This window comes from Quercus lobata, chromosome 10 (genome assembly GCF_001633185.2).
Source record: "Quercus lobata isolate SW786 chromosome 10, ValleyOak3.0 Primary Assembly, whole genome shotgun sequence".
In the NCBI taxonomy this organism is placed as follows: Eukaryota; Viridiplantae; Streptophyta; class Magnoliopsida; order Fagales; family Fagaceae; genus Quercus; species Quercus lobata.
Genome location: NC_044913.1, coordinates 5,106,967 through 5,130,428, shown reverse-complemented (window position 1 = coordinate 5,130,428; position 23,462 = coordinate 5,106,967). Strand labels below are relative to the sequence as shown.

Genomic DNA, 23,462 nt, shown 5'->3' with positions numbered 1-23,462 from the left:
ATATACTAGCCAAAATATGGAGTTGCAATTGCCATAAGAAGAAATTTTCTATGAATTCTTAGACCGGTAGATTCCCTCATGTCCATTCAAAGTTGTGCACAAGATTTTCCAAAACAAGCTCGATAGCAGTTATGACAAAGGAAATTCTAGGGCAGCCCCTCCTAGCTCCAAATGGGATCAATTGGAAGTCATGTCCTTTAAAATCTATAGAAGAAGTTAAGAACTTTTCTGGCTGAAACTCCTCTGGTTTATCCCATAACGTAGGGTCTCTTCTAATTGCCCATGCATTGATAATAACTTGTGTTGTGTGCCAGCTACATTATCATAGCCATGTATTTTCGCATCTTGAATTGATTTTCGAGGAACTAACAGCGGAATAGATGGATGGAAATGAAGTGTCTCTTTGATTATTGCCTTCAAGTAATGCATTTTATACAAATCATCCTTAGTTATGTCTTTTTTGTTGCCAACAATCTCTCTCATTTCATTTTGCACCTTCTTCATCATCTCAAGGTGTCTTATAAGTTATAAGCTCTGTCATCGCCCATTCTAAGACTGTATATGTAGTGTCAGTACCAGCAGCAAATGCATCCTATAACAAAATATGGTAAATATTAGAGAAAGTTGCCAATATGCATGAGGAAAGAGTGTGAAATACCATAGCCTTCTACATTAATATAGACCCTTTTGCAGTCGAGGATATCTTCTTCTTCTTCATTTTATTATTATTATTATTATTATTTTTTATTTTTATTTTTTTCAAATTAGGCCATCTAGTATTACCAGTAATCTCCCTTTGTTGACCACTCTATATTATTCTACCTCATTTGACTCCTCATTTGCTTGACAGCTAAACATCTTTGCTCAATTTCGGGTGGAAACTGGAAACAATAATTTCCCTTGTTACAAGTTTTGCTCTATTTGTTTTACTAGAAAACTCTCTATAAAGATAGTTTTCCTCATTTTCCAGTGTTTGGTAGCATAAAAAAAATTGGTTAACGGAAAACTATCTTTAGTCAACGAAAAACTCTTATAAAAATAAGGCTTATTTTCTATAAGTTGTTTTCCAAAAAAAAAATTTGGAAAACAATCTCTTTCTCTCTCACAGTGAATAACTTCTATAAATATTATCTTCTTCTAACTTAGGAAAAAATATTTTCATTCGCTTATTTGGCCTTTCTCATAATAAACTCTCTCACTTCTTCTCCTCCTTTTATTTTTTCTCTCTTCTCACACTCTCACTATCACTCCCTTTGACCTTTTCTCTTACCACAGATTTCTCTCTCTATCTGTCTCTCTTCTCTTTTTTCTCCCTATTTCTTCTCCCCTCTATAACACCGTTCTTTAATAAAGTTTTCATTTTTTTCTCCTCACAAATCAATCAACGGTTCTATAACAATTTTTGGTATATTTATCAAACTATTTGTACTGGATTAATATATATTATGTACATTACTGTTTATATAAATGAGTAAGATGAGTATTTGAGATCATGAAAATTAGATAGCTAATTTTGATTGTATTCGTTGTCAAAATTTTAGTTTGAAAACCAAATTCATTCTTGGTTTTATAAATATATATATATATATATATTGATTACTTTAGGTGGGTTTACACAATACACATATTATACATGTTTTAAATTATACAAGAAATGTTATAAAAACTATGAATACCAAATACCAGAAAACATTCTTAAGCCCATTTTCAAGGTTGTTACCAAACACTAAATAATAAGATAATTTTCTGGAAAATGCTTTCTGAAAAATGAATCATTTTTCAGAAAATGTTAATGCCGAAACAAACAGAGCGTTAGTGTCCGTATATTAAGACATAAGATTAATTTAAAAATAAGTAACAAGCTAGACACAATAAATTTATGTAAAAAATTATTGTTCACTTATTTGAATAAAAATCATTTGTCCTGTTCAGAGGGTTCCACTTTATACTTCACTAATGATAGCTCATGGTACATTTTTCTCTTTTTTTAATTTATAAAGTAGTCAAAAGTTTAAGATGAAAAAGAAAAAAAAGAAAAAAAGACACATGACCCGGTGCAATTTGTGGAGCATAAAATAGAATAGTAAAAATGGAATTGAAAGTTTTTTTTTTTTTTTTTTTTTTAATGCTTGTCATGCCACTTGCTACTTTGTATGGAAGTAATGTCTCACATTTTTATTAAAATTAAAACAAACTCTGGTCCCATTTGGTTCACTTTGGTCCCATTCAGTCTCATTTGGTCTATTCTATCTACTTTAGTACTATTCAGTTTACTTCATTCCACTTCAATCTTATTCGGTCGACATTGATTCTATTCGGTCCACTTTGGTTCTATTCGATCCACATTGGTCCAATACGGTCCACTACAGTCTATTATGTTCGTTTCGGTCCAATTTGGTCTTATTCGATCTACTTTGGCTCTATTCAGTCCAATCTATCCACTTTGGTCTTATTTGGTCCATTTTGGTCCTATTGAGTTGATCCGGTCCTTTTCAGTCTACATTGGTCCTATGTGGTCCCATTACATTATGTCCAATTTGGTCATATTCTGTCCACATTGGTCCTATTCTTTCAATTTGATCCATATTGGTCCACTTCATTCCAATTCGGTTCATGTTGGTCCTACTTGGTCCAATTTGGTCCACTTTGATCCAATTTGGTCCTATTTAGTCCATATTGGTATAAGCTCCATATATCCATATTTTCGTTTTCATGTCTCATTAAGAGCTACCAATGTCTGCACTTGATACGAAATCCCAGCATAACTATCAATCCTACCCCTCAAAATATACTTTGTTAACTTTTCAGGGAAAATTAAACTATGGAAATGATAGTCAGTGTCAATAGTCACTGACAAAGCTAGCAAGGCAGATGAATGGGTTCACCAAATCCTTTCTAAATATGCTGGAACATCCACTGTAGTAGGTTTAGAAATGGAGTTCACATCCAAGCAAAATCGCTGCAATTCTACAGCTTTGCATAAATGAGAAGTGTCTAATTGTTCAACTCTTTTATATGGATAAAATTCCCCAAACCCTCAAGAATTTTTTGATGAACTCCAACTTCACTTTTGTGGGTATTGGGGTTGGTAGAAATATAGTGTTGTAGCATTTTCATATTAAATATTTAAAGTAATAAAATTGCGAACTTAAATGTAAAAAATGTGAGAGTTAATATGGAAGATAATGAATTACTCAAATTGTGTAATCTCACGTTAGTAAAGAGAGAGGCTCCTTTATTATTTTTAAGTATGGTGATTAATTGACTAAAATATATTAGAGTAGATATTTTGAGTCAAATATGTGCACAGAGGAAGGTGAAAGGATGGGTTGTCAAAAATTGTCATTGTTTGTGCCACTTTGCTACATTTTATCTGTTTAAATTTCTTTCACTGGTGTCTTGGGCCTCCTTTTTTTCTCTTCCAAACAACTTTCTTTATTATACTTTTTTTTTTTTATCCATTGCATTATTTTACTTGAAAGCATGTTTTTGGCCATGATAACGTTATTACTTGTTAGGTATTTGTTTGGGTATCTGCCTTAATTTTCCAGCAAAAATGTTTCAATAATTGAGCAGACATTATAATTTCCCTACATAAATCTTTCTGTTATTGCGCTTACATAATCCTCTCCTCTTGCTCGACCAGGCAATGTCCAATCAAAATTGTGAACAAGATTTGCCAAAACAAGCTCGATAGTCATTATGGAAAAGGAAATTCCAGGGCAACCTCTCCTTCCAGCTCCAAATGGGATAAATTGGAAGTCATGTCCTTTAAAATCTATTGAAGAAGTTAAGAACCTTTCTGGTTGAAACTGCTCTGGTTCATCCCATAACGTAGGGTCTCTTCCAATTGTCCATGCATTGATAATGACTTGTGTGTCTGCTGCAATATCATACCCATGTATTTTGGCATCTTGAATTGATTTTCGGGGAACCAGCAATGGAATAGGTGGATGAAAACGAAGAGTCTCTTTGATTGCTGCTTTCAAATAATGCATTTTATCTAAACCATACTCAGTTATATCCTTTTTGTTGCCAATGATCTCTCTCACTTCATTTTGCACATTCTTCATCATCTTTGGATGCCTTAAGAGCTCTGTCATTGCCCAATCTAAGACTGCGTACGTAGTATCAGTATCAGCGGCGAATGCATCCTATGATAAAAGATGGTAAATATTGAAGTGAGTTGTCAATATGCAATATATGCATGATGAAAGAGTGTTAAACTATAGCACAAAGACAATATTTGGAATATAAACTATGGAAGAAGTAAGAAAGTTATATTTTTTTCATTCATTTATTCCTTTACAAAGAATGTCCTCTCTAGATATAGCTAAAGTGAGTGCAAGGCTACAAAACTAAAGCATCATGTAGTACCTTAGTCCTTAGGTGTCTTCCATGCAGGGGCGGAGCCAGGAATTTTTGTTTGAGGGGGCCAAGTTGCAACACTAATATATTTATCAAGACAACCTCATACACACACATAAATACACATGCTTTTTTTTTTATTATATACACAAACTTTTTTATTTGATAAGTTATATATATACACACACACCCAACAAAAAAAGAGCTTAATATTTTCAATCAAAATTATGTTTGATAGCTATCTTTCATAAAATTAATAAAATACATTTTCACAATTTTCATAGTGAAATTCTTAAAAAGTTTCATTTTCTATAAAAATTATCAAATTTTATACTAATGTAAGTAAAATTATTCAATTGAACTAATGTAATTTTCAAAAACAAGAATGATCCAAAACTTGGAGGAACAAATTAGGCTCCAAACATATTTAAAACTATTTTGCTTTGACCCATTATGTGGCAACTAAAGAGACATTTCATGTGTAGTTTCAGTAACAATAATTTTTTAATGAGTCAATGACTTGTTAATCGCCACATAACAGGTTGAAAAAGATAAATTCAAACATATTTGGTGTCAAACTTTTTCAAATATTTAATAGATATAAAAGCACATTTTACAATAAAAAATAGAATTGCGAAAAATAAAGTTGTCTCTATAACTATTAGACCAGTTATTTTTTTTAAAGTATCATTGGACTAATTCAAATACGTAGGGGGGCCAACTCTTATTTTTGTTGACTAAATTTTAAAAACATTAAAATAATTATATATATATTTAAAAAAATTTCAAAATTTTGGCCCCCCACCCTTCAACATGGCTCCGCCCGTGCTTCCATGAATACAAGCTAAATAGAAATCATGACTATATATATGTGTCTAGCTTTCATGATAGAATCAAACAAATATTTACACACTAGGTAGCGTGGGTAAATAGTTACATAACTATCCCTTTACTATTTGCAAAATGAAGTGAAAGAAGAGACTATTTAGTATTACTGGGGACCTTCCTTCGTCAAACATTCCAAGTTATTTTCTTTATTATACATCTTTGCTCACTTTGGGCGAAAATATTTAATTTCACTCATTACTTATGTTTGAATAATGAGTCTATAGACGCTTTCAAAAATAAAAGCTTATAGACACATACATTTCCATAACTTGCTCAAATACCAAAAACCCTCCTTTTAGAGTCGTTCAACAATTCCATTACTAAACATCTTAATCAAATACAAATCTAATGAAAACCAAATGTATAAAGCATGTAATCAATCAATATATATATAAAATGAGAGACCTCATGTGAGAGTGCATGAGCTCTTGCCATGTGGCACTTTAATTTTGCATTTAGCTTTTTAAACCTCTTTCATTAAGTTTTTTTAACTGTTACCCAATAGATCACAATAACTTATTTTTACGGTTACATAAAATATGGGCTATTATTGACAATTACTCTAAACAATGGATTACCTTTTAAAAATAGACTAAACCTTATGAAAAGCCCAATCCTATTTATTACCTTACATATATATTATGACCTAGGCTTGACCCTCCGCACGTGTAGGTGAAAGGCTTTGCATGTTGTAAAATCTATTCTTTTATATATCCCTATTTCCTTAGGAATCATAAAGTTAAGCTTCTATAATTTCTCTCCCAATATTTACATTTCATTTCAAAAATGTATGGTCATTTTCAAAATTTCATGTTCCTCTTAAATAGTTTATTTATTTATTGTTGAATCCCAAAATATTATGTTCATTTGAAGTATTTAGTTTAGCTCTCTAAAAACTATTTATACTTCAATAATAATAAAAAACCAATTGTTAACCCACAGAAAGAATATTGATTTGTTGTTCAATCCCATAATATTATGTTCGTTTAAAGTATTTAGTTTAGCTGTCTCTATAAATTGTTTGTAATTCAATAAGAAAGGAAATTAAAAAATAATAATTGTAAACACACAAGAAAAAAATATATTGATTTGTTTGTTGAATCCCAAAATATTATATTCATTTGAAGTATTTAGTTTTTAATTCAATAAGAAAAAATTTATTTAAAAAAAACAACAGTTGTTAATCCACAGAAAAAAAAAACAAAAAACAAAAAAAACAAAAAACAAAAAACAAAAAACAAAAAACAAAAAACAAAAAAAAAAACAAAAAAAAAAAAAAAAAAACAAAAACAAAAACAAAACAAAGGAAGTATTTTTCAAATACCTTTTCCAAAGAAGTTGTATGATCATGTACAAGAAAAAGATTGCATAGATGTATTACACAAACATAGAGTTGTCAAAGAAATTTGGAGGTGGAAGTCGTAGGAGCAAAAAGCCTAATGACATAGCAATGATCCATGATACTGATAGTTCTAATAAAGGAAGACTTAATAGGTGAATGGTACTAAACCTTAACCATACTTGGGAAAGTAGTTCAAATGATAAATGTTTACGGTGATCAACCCCTTCACTTATAAATTTTTTTTTCTCACTTGGTTGTTGGGCTTAATGGTGATGTTGCTACTACAACTACTATGCAAGAATTTGGGAGACATCTTCCCAACAAATGTCAGTTCCTTGGATGAGCATACAACTGAGCTTACAAGTACTAATTTAATAATTGTTCATGATTGTACTAATTCAGCAATTAGCTTGGTTAGAGTATCTATATGTATGGCTGTGACATGCCTAAAAGTGTATTAAATCTTCGCTTAGGCTAAAGTATAGTCACCCTTGATGTACTCAAAAAACATGATAGTGATTAAAAAGAAATATTTTCTTTGACAGAGGTTTGATCAAAATAAATTCTTAAAATTACCCATATGTGTTTTTCTTTTTGGTATTTTGTCAAAGTTACATTAACACTTATGGTTTTTGCAAACTCAACAAAATGACTAGGATTCGCAATTTTGAAGCCCTGTTAACTATATGACATTTTTTTTTCGACATGCATATCAATATTTGATAGACATAAGAGCATTGATTGGATTTATTTTACTTTTGAAAATATGTTGCAACGTTTCATATTAGCTTTTTATTTATCTTAACCATGTAAGGAAATAATCAATAAAGGAGGAGCTTATGTTGCATGGTCATAAAGATAATTTCTTATATAAAATTTTAAAATAAATTTATATCGTTCCCTTGCATTGCATGGGAAATCAACTAGAGTGGGAAAACCATAATATATATATATATATATTTATCACTTTACCTTTCAAAAGTGTTTAAGTATTCAAATTATTTATACAATAATGTATTATATTTCATAAAAATGAGTAAGTATATGCAAAAATGGTTGTAAACTGTAATAATTTATACGTTTTATGAGTTTAGCAATAACCATAATGAATTTCTTCTGAAATTTATTTAAAAGTACTAAAAATCATTACACGACAATTATAAGAAAAACTTTGACTATGAAAAATGAAAACACAACTTATTAGTATGTGTACATACTAAACCTTAACAAATAAACACTATATAATTGTTATACTATCATTTTATGGGTAATCTAACATTGAAATGATGTTTAATATTATTCAAACGAGTGGTATTTTACTCTTCAAATTTTTGAATATATATATATATATATATATATATATATTAGTTAAAGTTTTAGCCCTTGAAGTCAAATTCTGGCTATGCCTTCCCATTGGAAGCTCATGAATCCCAAAAATGAGGATGAGATGCACAGACACACAGGCAGGAGAGAGAGAGAGAGAGAGAGAGAGATGCTTACTAGGATTAGAGCTTTAATGCTAACTCGATCAATAGGAAAACCAATCACGTTTTCCTTTTGTATCCAAAACAAAACATCCATAAAGTCACCAAGAACATGATCATGACCCTCTTTCTTCTCAAAATTTAAATGCTCTTCAATTACTCCTTCTAGAAAATCATCAAGTTGTTTAGCCACTTTCTCCGCTCTAGCATCCAAGCCATTGACACGGTTCACCCAAGAAAGCCATGGAATATAGTCCCCCACGCTTATGAAACCCAACAATTCCACAAACTCCCCAAGAAGCTCCTTAAACTTCCTTCCACATTCCCCTTGACCATATTTCTTTCCCAAGGCCACCCTACATACTACATCATTAGTGAGCTTTGCAAACACCTCGCTTATTCATGATCTCTTGGGCAGCATCAATAGACGAGACAACAAGGACTGGTACGCTGCCAAAGTGAAGCAGCATGAGAGGGCCATGGCGTTGTGCTAAGGTTTCAAGTGAACGGTGAGGCTGCAAGCCAAGTTGGTGAAGGTTTCCAATGATTGGTAGCTTTGGTGGTGAAGGTGGTGAGTTTGTTTGGAAGGAAGGAGGACCATTTGAATAGGAGTATGAAGATGAAGGCCAAGATGATTAAAACAAAGGTTTGGAGCAACATGGATGTTACATTTGGCACTAAAAATTGCAGGAAATTTGACATTTTCTTCTCTCTTTTCCGGGCAAGTGTATGTCTTTTTTTGGATGTTTAAGTTTATGGGGTTTCCCTTGTTGATGTTCCACAAATTATCAACTTCTATATATATATATATATATATATATATATCAAACAGCTTTGGATACCCATGTCATGCCCAACTGCCACAAGAATAGTATGTACATGAATGTGAATGAAGTCAGCAAATGGCTAATGATACGAAGGCAATAAGTGGATTCTAGAGTACCTCAAATTCAAATAAGGTTCTACGGATGCGAGAGATCTAATCGGGAGGGAATTGAGAAGGATCAGAGAAGAAGTCCTTGAGGCGAATAGCCTGGGCGTCACGACCATCGTTGAGAAGCTAGTGGAGTAGCTCGAATGCTGTCGACAAATACCTCTTCTCCAACTGAAAGTTCACCACGCAATTGCACAGCGAAGATCTCTCCACGTCCATCTCCCTCTCACTTTGGGTCCGAAGTGATAGATCCAAAACCCTAATATTATCTATCTCTCTCTATCGCCATTGAAGAAGGAAGAAGAAGCTTGTGTGCGTGTGTGCTAGTGCTTGTGCTAGATGAGATCTTCATGTCACAGTCATAGGGCTTTGTAGTTTGTGTGAGAGGGAGTGATGGAGGCTGTGTGTGAAGAGAGAGAGAGAGAGAGAGAGGACGAGGCGGCTGAATGAGAAAGAGATGCTAGGGTTTTAGTTTTAGATGTTTAGGCTGCGTTTGTTTCAGTGGTAAACTGAAATCAGAAAACATTTTACACCCGGGTCCATGTTTGACAACACTTGAAAATAAAATCAAACTAAAAATAGAATTCAGTTTAACCGTAAAAGACCCTTGCCAACTTGTAAAATCATTTCCATTCCCATTTTACCTTCAAATGCTTTTCGGAATTTACTCACTCCCCACACACTCCTCTCACACACGCGCCAAACTCATTTCAGCTCCAGCCCACGCACCAACCTCAACTCAACCTACAGTTCGACGCTAAGCTCCAGCTGCCCAGCCAAGCCAAGGCCAGCCCAGATCGTGCCGCCCAAACTGTGTTGCCCCCACGGCCCATATCACACCACCTAGCCAAGCCAAGGCCAGCACAGATCACACCGCCCAACTGCCTAGATTGCGTCGCCCAGCCAAGCCAAGGCCAACCCAGATCGCGCCACCCCACTGCCTTCCTCTTTTTTCTCTCTTCTTCCTCAACTCTCCTTATCCCTCTTGCTTAACATCGCCAATCTGGCCGCCACCAACCACCAACCCACTCCACTCCACCCCCAAACCCACTCGATTTGGCCGCCGCCGTCCTCCATCCACGCCGATCTCTCTCTTTCACGATCTATCTGTCATTCCCTCAATCTCTCCCTCTTTCTTGCTCCTTCTCCCACTAATATATCATGTATATGTTCTGAATATGTTTTAATTTTGATTTTTGGTTGCATTAAAAGTGTATATTTTGAAATTTTCTAAAATAAAATTTGTTTGGAAGTTAAGAAAATGTGAAAATTTTGTAGGAAAATAACATTTTCAAAATGTTACCAAACACTGGAAATCGTTTTCCGGACTATTTTCCATTACAGAACCAAACGCCCGGATTTTAATTTCTTTACGGGAATTCATTTTCCCCTACATTCATTTTACACTTGGAATTCGATTTACATCGAATCAAACGCAGCCTTAGTTTTATATTAATTCAAAAGGACGTTGTTTTGATAATAGAAACTAAAAAAAAAAAAAAAAAAAAAAAAAAAAAAAAAAAAAAAGAGGCTGTTTTGAAGGTTAGAACCAGGAACAAGAACTTGAAAAAGACGTGCTTACCATTAAGGCAATTTACATTTATTTAATGTATTTTGCCCGTAATAATATATATAGGTCCACAATAAATTATTTATCTATTTGTTTTTTTTTTTAATTCAAGTTGGGCTTACATATATATATATATATATAGTTTATCAAAAATATATATAAAAATAAATTTCTTGATTAATTTATTTTAAAATTATTTTAGTAAAACTTAAAATGATGCTGTTATTAATATATATTAATAAAAAATGACTGATACACCCTTCAAATTACAACCACATAAAAGATGATTTTTAAATAAATAAATAAAAAAGGGCAGCAAAAAGAATGACCAAAAAATACCCCCAAAGCCTAAAAAAGACCAAGATGCCCCCTAAAATTAAAAAATTCCTGAAAGACCCCCAAGAACTAAAATATGACCAAAACACCTCCGAAAACCTAAAAAATGGCCAAAATACCCCCTAAACATAAAAATGTCCAAAATACCCCTAAAGCCTTAAAATGACCGAAATACCCCCCGCAATCTAAAAAATGACTAAAATACTACCTAAATCTAGATAATAACCGAAACACTCTTGAAACCTAAAAAATGACTAAAATACCCTCCAAACCTGGGTTGACTTATGGGAATGCATGTGTCCTTGCCGCTAGGATATCCGGAACTTTCTTGATATAATTTGTACAAATTAATATTTAATATCTAATGTAGAGATAGTAATAAAAAAGCTCTTACTCTGATTCGAACCTGGGCAAAATATTATCACAGGCGTGTCTTACCACTAAACTAGTGTAATTGTACATAAATACTAGTATTATGCTCGTGCGATGCACGGCTTAATTAAGAATCATGTGTAAATTAATGAAAGTTAAAAAAAAAATTTAAATAAAATAAAATTGATAATAAAAATAAAGTAATCTTTTACTCTATTTTTTTTAAACAAACTAACATTTTACTTTAAACAAACTAACATTTTACTTTAAACAAAATTTCAACCACGGTAAACTTCAACCAAAAAAAGTTGATAAGAAGTTGTTTATATTTAAAACAATAATTTTAAGTTGTGAAAAAGTTGATATAAGCAAAAAAAGAAAAAAATCAAAATTAAAATCCAATACCTTAAAAATCAAGTTATTAACGTTAATTACAAATTTTTATTTTTTGTTATAGCATAAAAAGCATGTTGTTAATTAAGGATATTAGCTTTTTTTTTAATCCAAAAATTTGATATTTATCCAAAAAAATTAAATTAAAAAATATATATATTTGGAAAAAAGTAGATAAGAAATTTATTATCAATTCCTCCCCATGTGTATATTCTCCCAATGAAAGTTGTGATGAAGTTGATATCAGCAAAAAAGGAAGGAATTTATTTAAAATTAAATACCATAAAAATCAAGTTGTTAACATTAACTACAATTTTTTTTTTCTGTTATACCGTGAAAATCATGTTGTTATTAGCTTCTTTTTTTTTTTTTTTTTAATCCAAAAATTTGATATTTATCCAAAAAAATAAATTAAAACAAAATATATTTGGAAAAAAAAAAGTAGATAACAAATTTATTAGCAATTCCTCCTAGTGTGTATATCCTCCCAATGAAAGTCGTTTTTTATTTTTATTTTATATAAATTTTTTCTTTTCATGTGCAATGCAGTAACTAAAAAAATTAGAAAGTTGCTACTTTTTTTATAATATACTATACGCATAAAAAATAAAAAATAAAAATAAAAAAGAAAAAGAAAAAGGGATTTGATGAATAATTTGGATTATAACACACTACACTAAAAAATAAGGATTAGATGGATTAGATGAGAATTTGGATTGTAATCAAATTAAAATTTTTATCAACTTATAAATTATAGGAGAAGAAAAATTATATATATATTTTTTAAATCTAAAAATCTAAGTGATTTATCTAAAAAATTTCACATACGATGCACGTGAAATATTAGATTTATCAAAATATAAATCATATTAATTTACTAACAATCACATACGATAATTATATATTAATATACTTATTAATATAATTAATATACAATAAATAAATCATAATATATACTTATTAATATAAAAATTAATGTTAATAAAAAATAGTTCATTATCGATTGTAATTTTATTAATATACTAGTTGAAGGCCCGTGCGTTGCACGGTTTTTGTAGAATATATATAATTATTATAACGAAATGAATAAATTGCATTAGTATAACAACCATCAAATATAAAATGATAGCATCTTAATACAAAATTATCTTCTAACATACCAATTGTGCTATTATAATATCATTTGTAGTTATACGTATCAAACTATTTGCATATGAATATTATATCTAATGAATCTGCAATATAAGTGATTTGTAGTATTGTTAACAATAATATTAATGATTAAAATCTTTAGACAAAGTAACATAAAATTGATCACTTTTTAAAGATAGAACTATTCAAGGAATAAAACCTTTGTTCTAATTAAAAAAAATTGCAAAGTTATACATCTAAATTACAAACCTTTCTTCGGATGCTTGAAATCTTTCTTGACAAACCTGAAAAAAAAAAAATAAAAAATAAAAAATAAACAGATTTTTAAAAAACTAAAGTACCATATAGATTGCAAAATTGTATGTAAATTTAATAGTCTATGATTGGAATTTACTACGACACCTTACATATATATTGGACAACAAAATAATTAAATTGGATCAAACCATTAAAATATGAATTAGATCAAACATAAAGAAATTATCCCCTCAAAAAAAGAAAAATATAAGGAAATTAGCTTTGTTGGGGGGGGGGGGGGGGAAGACTAAGAGGCCCATTCCAATATCTATACTGGGCCAAGAGTCCAGTCCATGGAAAAACCCCTCCTCGGCCATGGAAAAATCTCCTTGGATGGATATAGCCGAGGGTAAAAGAGGTAACAGACCACCGATGGCGAGACTCCAGATCGTTCCACAGGGCAGGGAAAGCACAAAAGTAGAGAAAGACAACAGATAGAATGGAAGCGTCTAAGGGAAGGCAGCCTTTATTGTATTCAGTGCCTTGTGCTTGATACAGCCATACTTCTCTGTCCTTACAACCACTCCCCATAACTGGATGTAGGGGCGGATGGGACAAGTACCTACCCTAAGGACCCCAGTCAGGAGGAGGAAACGACTATAAAAAGGGGAGTAAAAAAAAAAAAAAAAAAAAAAAGGAGGGGGAATCCCCAACACACCGAAAGCACCAAGAAAAGCTCCTTGGATTCTGCTGAGGACTAATTCTCTCTGTTAAATTTGGCCCATGGGAAATACCTTGATGGTCGTCATTCACACACCAAAGCCCAGTTCTGTAATCCACCCTCTACAAATTCATTGTCTAGGGCTCCTTAGGCCGGAACCACATAATTGTTGGGCCTGGACCCCGAATCAGGACCCTACAAGTCTAAACAAAAGGCAACAAATACATAAAACGTATTTATATGATTATAATAAAAAATTAGAGTAAAAAATACATACCTACATGATTGTAGGTAGAAAAATGGAAGCCTAAATAAAAAAAACTGTACAATAAATTGGAGAATGAAAAACTACACCAACTAACTGTGTATATATATACATACTCCACCCAGAAAAGGAGTCCAAGTAAAAATCAAATACTCTAAACTCCTTGAAGTTACCTAATCAAGAAGTTTAGGTTAATTACATATTAGTTTTTTTTTTTTTTTTAAATACTTTATCCCAAAAAAAATATTTAACGTTATTAGCTATTGTTATTAGATTTTTGTTTTTTTTTTAATTTTTTGTTTACGTTAAAGTTAATACCCCAAAAAAAAAAAAAAAAAAAAAAAACAACAACAACAACAAATATGGGAAGTAGTATGTTTTTTATTTTTTTTAGAAATACACTTACTTTATGATAACAATGAATTAGAGTCCTTATTTTTTGAATTTGAGATATGAATGAATTAAAGTCCTGATTAATCTAATATTAATCTGCAGTTTTTTTTTTTTTTTGAGATACACTTACTTTATGATAACAATGAATTAGAGATAAAAATAAATTAGAGTCCTAATTATCTAATATTAATTTACCTACAATCTTACATGAAGTAGTTTTTATTTTACGCTTACTATATAATATTTTTTTTGATTAATCTAATATTAATATATACAAATTAAAATAAAAAAGTTGTGAGCGATAGCCCCAATTGAAACGTTCAAAAGCATCCGGTGAAATAGATGGTAGGAGTATTTTTTTTAAAAAAAAAATCTAATATGTAATTAACCTGCAAGAACTAATAGTTTTTTTAAAGAAAGTTTTTTAATATCTTTTTTTTCCTTTTACGTTTTTTATAGAAAGTTTTAATAATTACATATTAGTTTTTTTTTTTTCAATTTGATGAAAGAAAAAAAAATTACCTGCAAGGTTGTAGGTAGGGCAGAGAGGAGAAATGAAGAATATAGCAAATAATTGTAAAGTACGTAGTAGAAATAATGAAACACCAAAAAACTGTGTGTATATATAGTGAGAATTTTAGGTTGTGAAGAAGAAGATATGAACAAAAAGAAGTAGTTTAGGTAAAACTCAATTTTTTTTTTTTTTTTACTTAATTGTTAGGAAAAAGATGACATAAGATGCAAATTTATCCACCAAAAAAAAAAAAAAAGGAAAAAAAAAAATGCAAGTTCTATCTTTTTTTTGTTTTCCTTTTATGTTTTTTAAAGAAACATATGCAAATTTGTATATATGATTTCAATATACAACGGAAGCTCTTTTTCCAATTATGGGAGTTTCAATTTCTGTATTAGACCTCTTTTTTCTTTTTCTTTTTTTTTTCTTTTTTTGGTAGTATATGTTGTTGCAATTTAAGATGCATTAAACCTCTTTTTTGTAGTATAAGTTGTTGTAATTTAAGATGCATTAGACTTCTATTTTTTAGTGTAGTTTTATCTCTCTTTTTTATTTAAATTCTATTCTATTGATTTTAGGCTTTGTTGATAACATTTTAGATAGACACAATTGTTATAGTTGTAAATTAAATACTACTTTCTTTCATTTCTTGATTTTTCATATTTATCCAAAAAAATATGTATATATCTATTCTTAAAATCTAAAAATTTACTAAAATTTCTGCAATTTGGTGAAGCCACGTGGCGTAACCATGGTGTCTAAGCCTAACTTTTATTATATATAATATGATATTAATTTTTACAAATTAATAAATATATCATATTAATATTTGAGGTCATATGCACGTGAAATATGATTTATATTTTTTGATATAAATCGTATCTTTATTACATTTTTATGAAAAATCTAATAAAGATATGATTTATGTCTAAGACTCTATAATTGGGGTTAGAAATTATATATCTTATATAATTCTAAACAATCAAACTAACATTATAAAAATAAAATAAAATCAATTAACAATCAGTAACAATTCTCTAAATTGGATTAAATTTAAGGAAATCAACTTAAACAAATATGCAAAATATATTGAATTTGATGGGGAAAAAAGTAGAGTAAATAAATACGTACTTATAAGGTTGTAGGTAGAAGAAGAGAATAATAGATGTTGTAGGTAAAAGAAGAGAAGAATAGTGCAAAAGAACCGTATGATGAGTATTAATTATGAATTATTTGATATATATATATATATATATATATACACACTCTCTCTCCACGTTGCAACCTTAGACAAAATAAACTAAAGAAAAGAACAAATTAAACTCTACATTGTTGTATTTTTATTTACTTAGAAATACTTATATATCCACATTGAAGAATTTTATATGAACAAAAGTCTAAAACTAATATTAATTGAATAGAATTTTTTAAACAAAAATTCTAAACACTACTATAAGGTTGAATTTAATCAATCATGTGTTAGCTTTATTCCGTGCCAAATTTGCTTATAATTCAACATGTAGAAACTTTGTATTTATGAGGGAATAATGTAAGGGTTGTGTGTGTGAGAGTGTGAAGAAACTCAAGATGTGTGCATTCAAAGGAATCTCCTGATTAATTGGATCTCGCGACTGGCAAGTCGCCAAAATGGCACACGTGTAAAGCATGTAGGGAGCTGAAGGGTCACGACAGCTGGAACACTACAAGACAAAAAGTATAGTCTGGCCTGGAAGTTATCTCGCGACTCATTTCAGTCGCGAGGTCAAGTCACCAAAAAACTAACTTTTTACATTCTTCACGTACCCCATTATAAATACCATTATACCCACGAAATGTAATGGTGGTTATTTAGAGAGAAAAACCCTAAGAAAGGTTTCTACAAACACACTCACCTCATTAGAGAGAGAGCTACTCATTCTTAGAGAAAAATCTTTGTAGTCTCTTCTCATTCCCTCTCCTATTATTATACCCATTGAGAGGAGATTTGTATCCAAATACTACCCACACCCATTTAGAGTGCGGAGTGTTTTTAGAGCTTTCGGAAGCATTGGAAGATGCCAAGGATGGCGGATGCAATATGAAGCTTATTGCGGGATCCAGTAAGTTAGAGAAGACAAGGTTCGACATAACCCTGTTGGAGTAAGAAGCTTGGAGGACTTAGGTGCATCGGGTAGATTAGGCTTAGAGGGTCTATTGTTATTCATGTATTCCAACTGATTTTCTAGTGGATCATTTACCACTTGGAGGGCGGCGGAGAGGTTTTTCGCCAAGGTCTTCGGTTTCCTCTTTGATAACACATCGCCGTATTATCCTTATGTTTGCATCTCTCTTCCTTTACTCTTTACCTTTTAATTGCTACTGTGTTTGTGATTAACTATGGTTTAGAGTGTTTTACCAATTTAGGTTTAGCTTATATTCAACATTCCGCATATATATTGTTTGTGTATAAGCTTGTGTTGGTAATTTTGTATTTGGAGGTCTAAACGTTCATTGGTATTTTATACGCTATTTGAACTTTCAACTACGTTGCAACCTTAGACAAAATAAACTAAAGAAAAGAACAAATTAAACACTACATTGTTGTATTTTGATAGTTTTTTAGACCCCTTAAAACAATTGATTTAACCTAGGTAATTAGCCAAGTTATTTCTTAGTCCAATTTAATAAAACTAGGTTATCACAATAACAAAGATCATATCATGCAAAGTAGCAGAAAGATAAATAACACAAGATATGATCACCTAGGAAACCAAACCGGTAAAAACCTGGGGAGGATTTGACCTAGCTATCCTCAAGGTAAACTTGAATCCACTATCTTGAAAGAATCGAAGTTCATATAATAAGACTTACAAGCCCCCACGCTCGACTTCTTATTGCTACCAACCAGTAGAACTTACTGACATGACCACATGCAAGCTCCGAATCCACAGACTCCTTCTTTCTTGGATTCACCACCAGATACAAGCACACTCGCTTGTGTTTTCTTTAAACTTCAATGGCAGCAACCGAGTTGATCATCAAGGTGTAGATAAATCTTCTCCTTGAAAACCCTAAATTTGTGTAAAGGAAAGCTCCTCTAGATCTCATAAGAGATTTACACAAACCGCAATATGAGCAACACTAAAACGTGGCTAGGGTTTGCCTTTTATACTTAGGACAAATTAGAAAACCCTAAAACGTTTTAAAACAACTAGAGCTGAGTTGGAAAATCTGCAGAAAAAAACATTCTGCCCGAGCTTCGATCGATCGAGCCTAAGCTTCGACCGATCGAGCCAGGCCGAAATGCATAAAACTTTTCTGCATTGGCTCGATTCCAACTTTACATAAATGCACAACTTTGAGCAAAACTAAAACACTTCTAAACACATTGTTTTGATCATGGTTTGCCAACAATACAAATTAGTGTTCTAAATATATAAATACTAAGTCTTTAGAACCTAACAAACTCCCCCTTTGGCAATCCGTGACAAAACACAACTAGAAGCTCAAAACAAATAAAAACCCTTTACAAAAATAATGCTCACAAAACAAACTCAATCCTAACTACTATCCATCAGTTCTAAGTGTAGACAACAGCTCAATTGAATCAACCTGTATATTTCCTGAAACACTAAACAAAATGCATAACTGCATGTGTGGAAAAAATACAAGTAAACAAATTAAATTCTTGATTTCAAACAACACACAATAAAGACATATATCAATGAATAACTCATAAATATAAATCAATAAAAGTTTGAAACAAGAAACATATAAGGAACCAAAAAAAACAAACACTCCCCCTAACATGAATATCCCAACAAAAACATGGCAAGAGCGAAAAAGGTAAAAATACAATGTGAAGCACCTAGATACAATTTAAACTCCACAAGCTCCAACCAAAGAAATACTCTCCCCCTGAAAACAAAAACTCTACAAAGTACTACCCCTTTTTGTGACGGAATGCCAAAGGGCAAACAAACTCCATCATCAAAAGGGAGGTGGTCTAAACTGTGGCAACTCCGCACGTAAGGCACGGATCTCATCGAGCACATCCACCAAAATCTGTCCATGAGCTGCCTGAAGGGTCAAGACATGATCCAACGTACGTCGAATGTCTGAATTATCCGAAGTAGTCGGTGGAGGAACATCAGTACCAGCAACAGCAGCACCAGACATCTCAGCATCATCAGCACCTGTAGAAGAGGGAGGAGGGGGAACAGCACCAGATGACGCACCCCTAGGACGCGAAGGAACAGCTCGCATGTGAGCAGCCTTCTGTCTAAGAAAGGTGGCACCTATGGGAGTAACGACATGAACAGACTCACCAGACGGGAAACCATCTAGACCTAAAAAGAGCAAAATCCTATGAATGAAAATAGGATGAATAAGCGCATGCCCTACGACAGAACTCCTATGAATCTCATTCAAAGAATGAAGGAACAGATGAGGGAAACTGATCGACGCACCAGAAACAAAAGCATGCAAAAACACACATTGCTCTAGAGGGATGGTATGGAAATGAGAAATAGACCACAACGAATGACACGCTATCCTAAAGAAAAGATAGGCAGTCTCGATAAGCTTAGTGGACGTGATCCGAGGATCAGAACCCCACTGGATAGAGGACCCAGTGATGTATGACATGACAACATCTAAGGAGGGCGACTCATCATAGGGATAGTCAGGCTCCCGAACAACCAGAACCCCAAGAGCCTCAGCCACTACCCGAGAGGTAATGGTGAACTCAACACCTCGTATCCAACTCCTAACAAGGGTGTTGGAATCATAGACGTGGCAAGAGAGGTTCGAGAAGAACTCTCTAATCAGGGCGATCGGGGGTGGATGATCTATCTCTAAGAGAGGCAACCAACCTCTAGACTCAAAGTTAGCCCTAATGGCCGGATCAATCTCATCTAAAACCACAGCACGCTCAGCCCAAATCTTACGCTTACTGTTCAAAGTATCAAAGGCCTCTCTGCTCTTATCATTCCTAAACACCTCACTCCTAGAGGGAGACTCAGAGGAAGTGGAAGGGGTCCTATGGGCTCTAGTTTTCCTAGGCATGGTGCTAGGATAAGGACCAAAACACAAAGCAAAGGAACAAAAAAAAATAACAAAAAAAATACCAAGGGCAAACTGCAAGTTAGCACATAAAAAATATAGAACAAAATCTATATGATGCATGAACAATGTAAATGGCATGATGCATGTCCTAATGCAGTGCAATTAAGTCCAAATAAGTTCAAATTTACAAAATTGGCTTGAACATAGAGGTATTAACACAAAAACCCCAAAATTTGGAAAACCACTTGATCAATTTGAAAGATATTGACTAATTGATCATCTTACAAGATAGATTTCAGAAAATAATGACCAATTACATCAATTTAACAAGCCAATTTCATCAATTTAACCCAATTTGAACAAAATCCCCAATTCGGATCAATTACAAACCCTAGAATTTTCAATTTTTCAAAAACTACAAAATTGATCAAATTAAACCACAAGGATCATGATTATAACATCCTAGAACAAAAACTCAATGATCAATTAAACAAAATACGGTTTGTATCATCAAAAACCCCAAAATATGCTAAGTCCGAAAATAACCAAAGAAATGCATGAAAAATGCATGAAAACATGAAATAAAATGCAAAAGGAAGGGCATAAAGGACTTACCGGCTTAGAGAGAGGAAAACCTTGCAAAAATTTCGAAGGAAAACGACAAAAAATCCTTAGTGGAGCCTTGCCAAATCGGAGAGAGAGAGAGAGAGAGAGAGGAAAGTTTGAAAAGGTTTGAAAAAGTGACTTTGAAAAAGTCCAATCTGACTTTTAAAAAACATGATTCATGAGTTTCGATCGATCGAAAAACAGCCTCGATCGATTGAAACAGATAGAGACTTTAACAAAACAATTTTTAAAAAAATTTCGATCAATCGAAACAGTCAGAGGCTCTCTCAAACATATTTAAACAATTTCAATTGATCGAAAAATAGAATGGATCGATCGAAATGGACAGAAGCTTACTAAATTTGAGGAAAAACACAGTTTTTTGAAAAAAAAATTCAGAATCAACTCAAAGCATTTGAAATTTAAGAACAAAATGCATGAGTATGTGATGATGTGATTTTCAAAAACAAGAATTTTAAGCCCAAATTTCCCAAAAATAAAATTTCTTGCATTCTCCATAAATTTTCAAGCAACAAATTAATTTTGCACAAAATTCAAAGTATTTGCAAAACATGGTTGGTCAGACCATAAACACACATAATAACATGTACAAAGTTTAGCAAAGAGTAACTCGTGTAGTGTGTGCAACTAGCAAAAACTTGAGATACATGTGAGGTGATATGTGAATAGCAATCAATCACACAGTCTACAAAATTCATCACAAAGAATTTAAAAGAGACTATCACCTAAAGAGTTACATCATATAACTCCCACATCTCCTAGATCATAAGCTTGCAATCATGTAAGTTTCTTAAATTTATGCCTTATAATATACATACCAATTTTAAGTCATGTGATTTTGGCATCAAACCTAATAGTACACACCAATTTTAAGTATTAAGCAATTTAAACCAAGGCTTCATCTTATGTTCCTTTCGTGCATGTGCTACACTTTCTCGAGCACAAAATCTTATGATATGCACTAAGGTGTTCATGATTGGCTAGTGAACAGTGGTGAGATGGTTATTTATATATTTCTCCAAAAGTTCAAGTCCGATAGTCAAAAACATGTGACTTCAAGATTAAGACAGAGTAATTAAAAACCATAAACATCTTTCTCATACAACATGCACTACAAAGTTTCAACTAGTAAAGTGCAATAAGTAAGCTCATCAAAGCTAAGTAAGGTACAAATGACATGTTATGTGAAAATAAATTGACCAACCTTGTTCTTCAAAAACCAAGAAGAATAGTACAAAACACAATTTGCTTCCTTTTTTCTTCCTTTTTTTTTTTATTAAAAAAAAACACCTAGAATGAAATGCATGAATGTTATGCAATGCAAATCCTAGAAAACAAAAAAAAAATAAAACCAAAGAACAAAGGTCACAAAGGGTAGAGCAATGAAGTACAAGAACCATGTCAGAAAGACTCAATTAGTTCGAGTCTTTTACATCCAAAACATTTTAGATTCACCATGAGCATTGGAGTTCTTATTTACATGGGAATGATTACCAACTCCAGGATTGGAATAAAGGTTTAAAGCCTTTACCAATTCACCAATAAGTACTATAGGATCTTGTGCTTGAGGCATAGGTACTTTTGGTTTATTTGCTCTCTTTGCAGCTTGCAGCTTGTAGCAGTTAGGACGTATGTGTCCAGATTTTCAACAAAAGTGACAAACCCATGCAGGCTTATCATGTGTCTTGTCCTTAGATAAGGTAGGCTTCTTAGACTTGGACTCTTTCAGATCAACCCTAATCTTCCTAGATGATGAAACTTCTATAGGTTTGACAACCTCACTCACAGGGGATTTGACAGTTTCACTCACTATCTCACTCACAGAAGGTTCAGAAGAAGATGAAGGGACAAAGTTTGTGGAATGGGGAGCAAACACAGAGATGCTTTCAACATAACCTAAACCGGATTTGTCAGAAGGAGACTTTTGAACACTCAACATTTGATCAAGTTTAGAACTAGCAGATCTAGCAACCGATAAATCAAGTTCCAAAGATTTAACTTTATCAAGCAAAAGCATATTCTCAATTTTCACATTGTTCAAAAGTTCAGTAGTATCAAACAGTTTTACAAGCAAATTCTTCTTATCAAGCTCAAGAAATTCAATTTTCTTCAGGCCAAATTCAATATTCATAGCATCCTTTGCAGCAATTTTGCAAAGTTTATTATAGGCCTCTTGAAGATCTGCATCCTCAGAGAGTTCCCCATCAGAAGGGTTCTCTTCAACATATATGCTCTCATTTACTATAGCAGTAGCAGTGAAAGTAATGAAGTTTCCATCCTCATCACAATCAGACTCATTCTCTAAAACTTCACTATCACTAAGGGTTACAGCCATAGTCTTACCCTTAGACTTCAAATAGGTAGGACATTCAAATTTCATGTGACCATACCCTTGACATTCAAAACACTGAGAACCCAAAGAATTATTAGAAGATTGACCTACTTTTTCTCTAGGTTTATCATTATTGTTAACCTTAGTGGGATCATGCTTCCTAAAGTTTCTAAGTTCAGCAATGTTCGTGCCTCTTGCCTTTCTGTTACTATTCCTGAGAAAGTTTCTAAAATTCTTGGCAAGGTAAGCAATCTCTGTAGCAGAGAGCTCATCATCAAATCCACCACCTTCAACATCATCAACTGACTTAAGAGCCATTGATTTGGATTTGGTAGTTTTGGGTAGATCCAACTCATAAGATTGAAGAGATCCTACAAGTTCATCAACAGGGATGGAGTCCACATCCTTGCTTTCAGTAATGGCAGTCACCTTGGGTCTAAAGTCTTCAATTAAAGATCTAAGAATCTTCCTAACAATTTTAGGTTGAT

At 32.4% G+C, this 23,462-nt stretch overlaps 1 pseudogene; it reads right to left on the bottom strand.

Annotated features, from left to right (window-relative positions):
• Positions 1–5: 5 nt before the first annotated feature.
• On the bottom strand, positions 6–22,977 carry LOC115964246 (annotated as a pseudogene).
• Positions 22,978–23,462: the final 485 nt, after the last annotated feature.